Source organism: Akebia trifoliata, unplaced genomic scaffold, assembly GCF_017979445.1.
Source record: "Akebia trifoliata isolate Shusen 1 unplaced genomic scaffold, ASM1797944v1 Contig00799, whole genome shotgun sequence".
In the NCBI taxonomy this organism is placed as follows: Eukaryota; Viridiplantae; Streptophyta; class Magnoliopsida; order Ranunculales; family Lardizabalaceae; genus Akebia; species Akebia trifoliata.
Window position 1 is genome coordinate 26832 of NW_028237219.1, and position 9522 is coordinate 36353.

Below are 9522 nucleotides of genomic sequence, written 5' to 3' on the forward strand. Positions count from 1 at the left end.
AGAATTCTTAGTAGGTACCACACCGATGTTAACAGAAGGGACGAGAGAGCAACTTTGGATCAGTAAGACAGAGTTTATCAAGACATCACCAAATTCTTCCTCTACAATATATTTTATAAATTGAAGGCAATCGAGTGGTCATCAACCCGACAATGAAAATGATTAAATTAAATGGTTACAAATCTTTCAATTTTTTTTAAATAACACAAGATTTTCCCACTCTGTTTTGACATGAGCTAGTCCACGACTGCAAGTCTCAATTTTATAAATAAATAAATAAAATAAAATTCAACATGCAATAGAGTAAGTCAAAAGATCACCTAATTTTAAATACATTATCAGAAGGTGCACACTCTTGTAATTAGTTTTACTATTAAGCGAACCCCCTCAGAGTGGTTAGAAGTCCTTAATCAAAGCTGATTTTTGGTCTTCAAATCAAACAAAAGGATGGGTGCATTATTGGATTAGTGGGTTTATAAAGTTTACACATGGTATAAAACAAAATAGGGATTTGGGTTGCTATCTTACTTCGTGGAGTAGAGAATCATTCGATTACCCTTGGAGGATTGTACCTCATAAGGTTAATAAAGTTGTTGGCGCAGTGCAATGCAGACGGAGAAAGCCAAAAAGTGGAAATAAAAAAGGATGCTTTTTAGACATCCTTTCCTGGTTTTAGTAAGCTGATGGCATGCTCCTTGATCGTGATATTTTCATAGAGACTAACAAAAATGACTTAAATGCTTCACATCTTCAATTTCTTCCTGGAAAAATTTGCCTCTCTGCCCTACTCCCTTCAAACCTCATTTTCAAGGAAATTAACCACCAAAGATTTTTAAAAGAAAATTTTAAGGATTTTTACAAGGGATTGAAGACAATGGTTTTAAGGAAGAAACTTTTTTTATTTTTTTTATTTTTTTTATTTTTTTTTTTCTTGGGAGTTGGGGAGGATAATAAGGTGATCCATGTGGTAGTGGGCCAGCCCAATTTGATCGATTGGGTTTTACCCGGTCCAAATAACCAACCTTATCCAACAAGACTAATCTTCAGACTGCACGCACCATCTCACCCTATCACATGAAGTTAGTTAAGTAACCACATTTTTAGTAGAGGGGTGATAAGTGCCGAAAAATATAGAATTAATGTCAAATTAATAGGGAACTTGTCCAACTTAAAGTGTTATTTTTAATAAATAATTCTCTAAAGTAGGTTTTTAATGATTTTTAGGTTAATTAGGTCATTTTATATATTTAATTTAATATTTTTGATAGTTAACTGTCATGTAATATTTGTTTGGCAGATATTAGAGGAGACCAAATCAAAACAGGAGAGTCCAAGTACAAAGAAGTCAAAGAATTGAAGTCAATCATGAAAGATCAAGGTCTAATGAATTCAAAAGACATCGGTGAATGCTGCATGTGGCACGGTGAAGTTAGTACAATGTACGATGCAATTTCATGTATGTATCTTACATGCAAACTCATGGTGAAATATAGTCCGAACGTTACCCAACTTATCAAAGCTGATCTAAGTCTATAAATAGAGACCACTTTTTATATTTCTCTCACATTCCAATCCATTTCTCTTCTTCTCTCCTTATCTCTTTCTTCTTCTTTATGATGTTTTAGTTTATTTTTCTACAATTGGAAGATAAATATTGTTCAAGATTCATTCAAAAGCTCAATAAAGTTAAGATTTTATTCTTATTTAATCTTATTTATTATTCTAGAATGTCTCTTGGCTAATCTCCCAATCTAGAGAGATTGATGAAGCCAAGATAGTTAATTAATTTTTAGTTTGTTTTAAAAAGTTTTTGAATGTTTTAATAGTTTTAATAGATTTCTTTTCAACAAACCTTGTTTCGTCAATATAACTTAGTTATTTCTCCTTATCCCTTATTTTGAACATGATTCGTTACTATTGGAAAAACCCATTATATCGGATGCTTGTTGTGAAGTAGGATCAGTGGACAATAATATCATTAAACAAAAGAAAATCTTAATCAATTAAAGAAATATAAAAACCAATTTTTTATACTTTCGAATCAAGAACCTCTCTTGATTTCTTAATTTGAATTATCCAAAAAAAACTTGAAAATAAATTAATTTAATTTAATTATTCTTAGTGAATTCAATTTCCTTGATATTTTCCATTTCAAAATTTTTAATTAATTTTATTAGTTTAGTTTTCAAATCCTTTTCACAAAAGTAGTTATTTCAAAAAGATTTTAGATATTTTTTCTGTGTTTAGAAATTTTGTCCAGAAACAGATCGGATTCGATTTACATATTCATTAATCCAATCTAATCAAATCAAGTACATGTTTAAAAAAATTGGGATCAGTATTAGAGTGGTAGTGTTCCAGTACCAAACCAATCCATTGCCAGCCCTACCCTAATCGTAGATATATAAGACCATAGTCAAGGGTATCTAATCATTTTTAAAAAACTCAGGGGTACCTAAAAATATTTGTCAAAATCCCAAGGGGTGTGTCCAAATAACCAAATTAAAAAAAGCAACGACAACGGCTGCAACTACTACAAAAGAAGAAACAACAGAAATAAAGAAGGTAGCCTTGTTTCCTTTAAAGCTCTATCAACCTCTCTTCAAATCTCCACAAATTCAATCTCTTACCTCAAGTGAACAATTTTTATTTCTATATTTTAGGAAAAACAAGTGTTCACACACAAAGGAGGGGTGAAGGGGTGGTGTGTTGGCTAAGTGATGCGTTCAGGATCTTGTGTTGTGCAGCAGACCCTCACATCAGAGGCTGCTTTAGTCCTCAAAAACTCAGTCATCTTAGCAAGAAAGAGAGGCCATGCTCAGGTCACTCCTCTTCATGTAGCTTCAACTTTACTCACTTCAATAGTTAGTCCCTTAAGAAGGGCTTGCCTTAAATCTCACTCACATTCAACTTCTCATCCTCTTCAATGTAGAGCTCTTGAGCTTTGTTTCAATGTTTCTCTTAATAGGCTCCCTACAGTAGCATATCCTCTGTTTCATGACCAACCTTCTCTCTCTAATGCTCTCATTGCTGCACTTAAGAGAGCCCAAGCTTACCAAAGAAGAGGTTTCATAGAACAACAACAACAACAGCCACTTTTGGCTGTAAAGGTGGAGTTAGAACAGCTTATTATATCTGTCTTAGATGATCCAAGTGTTAGTAGAGTGATGAGAGAAGCTGGGTTTTCTAGCACTTCTGTTAAAAACACTCTTGAGAACTCTTCACCTCACATAGAAACCCATAGTTTCTGGCAAACCCATTTCTTGAATTTCTCTTCTGGGCAAAATCCGTTTCTGTTTTCCACTCAAAAGACTGATTCAGTTACTGAGAAGGAAGATTTCAGGTTGGTTTTGGAGGTTTTGTTGAGGAAAAATAGGAGGAATATTGTGGTTGTTGGGGACTGTGAGTTAACCAGAGAAGGATTGGTTGCAGAGTTGATGAAAAGGGTTGATAGAGGTGAGGTTCCTGATGAATTGAGATCAACCCATTTCATCAAATTTCAGTTCTCTTCATTGTGTTTAAGGTTCATGAAGAGAGATGATGTGGTGATGAAAGTTGCAGAGTTGAGAAGGAAAGTGGGTTCTCTTGCATTAGGAGAGGGAGCTATTATAATCTATGTAGGAGACCTTAAATGGGTAGTTGAAGAAAGTTTTGATGAGAAAGTGTCTTGTTACAACCCAGTTGATCATCTAGTTGTAGAAATTGGGAAGTTAATCTCTGATTATAGTTCCTTAAGCAGTAAATTATGGTTAATGGCCACTTCAAGTTATCAAACTTATATTAAGTGTCAGATGAAACAACCCCCTCTTGAGGTTCAATGGGCTCTCCAAGCAATTTCTGTTCCTTCAAGTGGGCTTGGTTTAAGCCTTCATACTTCAAGGTGAGCCAAACATGTGTTCTTTTCTGATATATCTATTGTTCATATTTTTCTTGGAAAAGAAATTGGTATCTCTATTTTGGGAATAAGTTATTGCTTTAAGTTTTTTCGTTTTGTTTTGTTTTGTTTGTGTTTCTGGGATTTCTTGGATCAGAGAACAGGACCACTGTAAAAAAGTAAGTTTGGTTAGGGCAGATTTTTAAATAAAGCTAACTGTCCTTTTTTTCCCCTTCTTTGCTTTATATGATTATTACTCCTAAGCCTCTGAAAAATTAAAGTTCCTACTATCAGAATAAAATGGAAAAAGAGGAAATAATTGATAACTTTGATGAACTTTGATTTTTTTCTTCTTTTTTTATTTCAAAATTAAAGTGTGGTCCCATATCTTTTAAATGTAGACTCTTTATCTTTCAGTTTGGGTATAGAGGGACTTGAAATTAATTTGCTAATTATCACAAATTATATGATTAAAGAAGAAATCTAATGTTGTTGTTCTTTGCATTATTTGATGTTGCAGTGGAATTGATTCAAAGATGACCCTTTCACAAAACCCATCTCAGATATTGGAAGCTAATCCTTTTGTCACCACCACCGAAGATCGAGATAAGCTCACTTGTTGTGCTGAATGCACTTCAAATTTTGAAAAAGAAGCAATAATTTTCAAGTCAAGCCAGCAAAAGCCTTCCTCCTTTCTTCTCCACAATGGATCAACACACTTGCCTTATTGGTTGCAACCACATGGAGCTGACACCCATCACAAGGTAAAAAAGAAAAACTTCCCAAGTATGAGTTTTGTTTGTCTAGCCATCTTTCTTTACGAAGAAATTTTATAACCTGTTGTATAAATGTCTTGTATTTTGTTGTTGTTGTTCAAATATTTTAGGGTTACAAAAAGGGCAATTATGTAATATTTTCTTAAGGGTTTTCTATTTTTGGGGAGATAGGCACTTTTTTCTCTACTCCTGGTTTTATAAATAGAGATCTCTTGGGGCCGTAAAACTTGAAAGAAAATAGTGATGTTCTTGTTCTGATCTGTGGACATGGGCACAATGCCGAACCACGTAAATCCTGGTGTTTTTGTGCAATTTCTGTTTTTTTTTTTTTTGTTGTTTTTTTTTTTCACACAACCCACTCTTTAATTCTCAGGATGATTTAGTTGAATTGAGAAGAAAATGGAACAATGTGTGTCATGGCCTTCACAATCCGAGGCCTAATCAAATACATTCAAGTTCTTCTACATTCGACAGTCACACCTCAAGTGACAAGAGCTACACTTGTGCTTCATCTTCACCTTGGTGGCTTACTAGATCACAGAACAACCAGAACAACCCCTTCCCTAACTCGAATTCAATCTCCTCTGCTGAGTCCTACACCATCGAATTCGGTTTTTGTCATGGGGCCCAAAAAGACCATCTATCAGAATTGGGTTTGGATTCTCTTAAAAACACAGTAGGCAAGGAAGTTAAGACCACCCTCGCTCTTGGTAATTCTCTGTTTCTTGATTCTATAAAATCGTCAGATCAGAAAAGCGAAGGAGAAATGAACCCACAAGATTTATGTAAGCTATTGCAAGAGAATGTTCCTTGGCAATGTGAGACAATCCCTTCAATCGCAGAAGCTTTACTCAAATCCAAATCAACCAAGAATGGGACTTGGTTACTGATACGTGGGGCCGATTGGATCGGAAAGAGGAGATTGGCACGTGCAATTGCTGAATCACGTTGTGTGTCTACCGATCACTTTGTCACTATGAACATGAGAAGAGAGAATGAATCCACCCCATATTCTAAAATCGTAATGTCAGCCTTACAAAAAAATGAAAATTGTGTGGTTTTGATTGAAGAGATTGATTACGCTGACACCCATTACATTAACTTCCTTGCTAATGGGTTAAAAAACAGCAAATTTGAAGACCCAATTGGGGGAGAGGTCAGCATTGCCCGCGCAACATTTATCATGACTACAAGTGCAGATACAAGCTATGACGACAGTAATGCAAAACGAGACAAAGTATTCCCAATGAAGTTGCTTGTCGAAAAAACAACTCCTAAGCGAAAAGAAGAGTGGGATCTATCAAACAAAGCCAAGAAGCCAAGAACATGTAACAAAGAAGATGTTTCTTTGATCGTTATCGAGAATGACTACATTAAAAAGGAGTTTTCGCGGCAATTAAGCTACAACACCCTTGATTTGAACATTCAAGCTGAGGAGGAAGACAATGAAAAAGACAAACCTGAAGTGTTCAACGTGGTAGATCACAAAATCCCACATGGGTTCCTTGAATTGATTGAGGACCAATTTGTTTTCAATCTGAAATCGGCTTCGTTAGGCCAAATGAAACAGAATTTCATGTCGAAGCTTGAAGCATCTTTCGAAGAAGTATGTGGGAGTGAAAGGGTGGGTTTTTTCTTTATTGATGAGGTTGTGTTAGAGGAGATGATAATTGGGTCTGGTTCTTTTCTTGCTAACTTGTTTGAAAAGTGGCTGAAAGACATTTTTCAAACAAGTTTGCAAACTATTAAAAAGGGTGGGAATGAGGGGACTGTTAGGCTCTCTCTTGTAGGCAAAGAAGAGAATGTTTTGGAGGTTGGGTTCATGGGTTCAAGTCTGCCTAAGATAATACAAGTTAATTTCAATGATTGAGGGGAGGGGAGGGGGGGGGGGGTTCATTTTCAAAAAATGTGAAGTGACCTAAATAGCCTTGTGTAACTCTTTTCATTTTCATGTTAAAATTGTCTTTTTTCTTCCCCTTTCTTTCTATTTTAAAATTTTAATTTTTATAATTTTCGATCTCCATCAAAGTTCTCTTCAAAAACAAGGTTAAAAAGTTCTGTTCAAATAATGAAATATGAAATCAGGTTTGAAAATTTTAAGGTAATTTTAAATGGGAAACTTTTACAAAGCATTATGACAGATACATAAGCAAGGCTGCAATTTAAGTGGCCTCAAACGGACCTTGGATCTGGTTAGCCCGAACCAACCCACCATAGGTGCAACCCAATTTACAACAGTGGTTATTTAAGGGACTTGTTAATGTGTCCTCGGGTGCACGATAAAGAGCAATAAATACACTTTTGAAATTGGACTCTGAAGGTATTTTGGTGGAAATAAAAAAAAATTAAGGGCATTTTTGGTATAAAATCCAATTTCCAAAGTGTATTTATTGCACTTTAACATGTGCCCTCAAAATCCATTATTTAAAAGAGAAAATTATATCACCTCATTTTTAGTGAAAGTATAGGATTTGTGTAGTCAACTCCAAAATATTGGGATAAAGTTTGATGATGATGATGACAAATATTGAAAAACAAAACAACCAATATAGCAAATTAAACCTAACTGTTGAGTTTAGTTGGACATGCTTGTTACGTGAAATGGAATATTTGAATCAAAATTGTATCAAATTGTTGATAAAATCTAAAATACATCTCTGATGATGCTATTTAAACAATCACGATGATATCCACACCTTACATCTCTAGGATTCTTGATAGAAACTCTAAAAAATACCAACAAACAAACGCATAGAGAGAAGATTTGTATAGAGGAGAAAAACATCGTCGTACATTCTTAGCATGTTTTTATAGAGATTCTTGAAAAAGACTGTTGCACACAAAACAAAACAAAAAGTATAAATCAATTAAAATAACCCCAACTGATTTTTTTCCTGATTTAGTAAACTTTAACATGGTTCTTTGTTTCCATTTTGGAGTTTTTTACAAAACCTCATGAAATATTAGTGGTAGGCTTTGTCCAACTAATGTGAGACAACATAATTTGTGAGTCTAAAAGCAATAAGAGAACAATGCACTAGGGCTTTAATTTCTCTTGCGCCACCCAAACAACACCTACTCTAAAAGAGATTTTCAATGATGAACATAATGTAGCTTTGGTTTGAAGCCTATCCTTCAATCAAAATTAACAATTCTCTTAAATACTCTACTTTTCTATCCATAAAAAATAAAATAAAATAAAATAAGCTGATCGGGTTACAAATCAGGATCGGGTCAATCCCTACAGTTACACAGGTATTAATGGATAATCTCAGGTTGGAGGGGTTAAACTCAAGGCCTAAAAGATTTTTCTTTCATGAGAATGTCAATTTTTCAGGGTCAAGCTTAGTTCTTGACTGATTTGGTTACAACATTGAATTAGTTCCCATATAGTAGACTGTTGTTCTACGTGCGACAATTTTGATGAATAATATGAAAGAGAAATAAAAAAGAAATAAAAAATAAACACATAGATTTAATGTGATTTGGTGATGTGCCTATATCCACAAAAACGCAAAATGAATTTTCACTATATATCAAATTTGGGTTATATCATAATAATTTATAATAAACCCTAGTCGTACAATAGGTATTAGAAAATTCTAATAATACCCATGTACCATACCGCGGGGGCGTTGCCCCCATACCCCTAACCTATAAAATTTATCCCTTGCAAACATATGTTTTTAATAAATGTCATCATTCGAAACACAAAACTGTCCTCTCTCCACTCCGACTTCATGCCAACATCTGCCTATATTCTTTATATATGTGTACCACTCAATATATGCCACATACATCAACATAGATGATTACCTAAACACCTCTCTCTCTCATCCTAGAGGTAGGGGTTGGTCGTCGACAAAGGGAAAGATGGTTTAACGGGATTAGAACTTAAGTCGTCAAATCTTATTCTACATAAATATTCTCCATCACTACCTTCCTTTTGTGATGAGATACATTGATAATGATAGAATCTATCTCATGTATTATAATATCTATTTCTGTAACAAAATCAACCCTTCTCTGACTTTACCAACTGAACTAAATTTGCACTTTTACTTTACCTAAATGCCCTTGTCTTCAACGTCTAGCCAAAAATTTGTCATTTTCAAACTCTTCAACAGTCATGATAAATGATATTTAATTTATTCAACTTCTGCCACTTTTAACCTCACCTTATATCTCTCTAAAAAAATATTTGATATTTTTACCCAAATTCTCTAAAATTCCTATCTTGCCTTGAGGTTTGAAGGTTGAAGACAAGGGTGAAAGTTTTTATCCAAAATGTTGAAAATGACTCGTTTTGGAAAGAAAAATAAAGGATTTTTAATGAGTTCAATAACTCAATGTTATCCGATAGATACCCGAGAATTGAATAAAATAAAGTTTGACCGAGGCTTATGTTGAACACAATGTACTTAAAACAATTTTATTCCCGCAACTTGATGCCTACGGATCAATGAACAATTATCTACTAGGATACAACGATCAGGTCCGTCACGGGCGCCCACGTGTCAAAATTTGCACTCCCCTGCATGGGTATCGTATGCCCGTACACGCATTAAAGATTTTTTGGACCAATGGATTAAATCCTTCTTGAGCCCATGGGCTCTTTGTGCACATGCATGGGCTTATCCAAGTCTCTCTCTCATATTCACTTAAGTGATATGAGAAGTTCTATATAAGAACTAGTCAATTTTCTTACTCATATCCAATGTAGGACTAAAGAATTTCACTAATAAACTCAATAGTTCTACAATCCACATGCAACAAATTATGATTAGTAAGGGTTGTTTAGAGTCGATTTCTCATTCACCCAAAAGTGATTTTTGATAATTAAATACACAAAATTATTCTTCTCAATGAGAA

General features: G+C 34.4%; 1 pseudogene across 1 annotated transcript; it reads left to right on the forward strand.

Moving 5' to 3' along the window:
• The first annotated feature begins 2553 nt into the window (after window positions 1–2553).
• On the forward strand, window positions 2554–6520 carry LOC147381050 (protein SMAX1-LIKE 4 pseudogene; annotated as a pseudogene). The gene is made up of 3 exons (XR_015174813.1): window positions 2554–3880; window positions 4395–4638; window positions 5024–6520. The product of XR_015174813.1 is annotated as a protein SMAX1-LIKE 4 pseudogene (transcript).
• Window positions 6521–9522: the final 3002 nt, after the last annotated feature.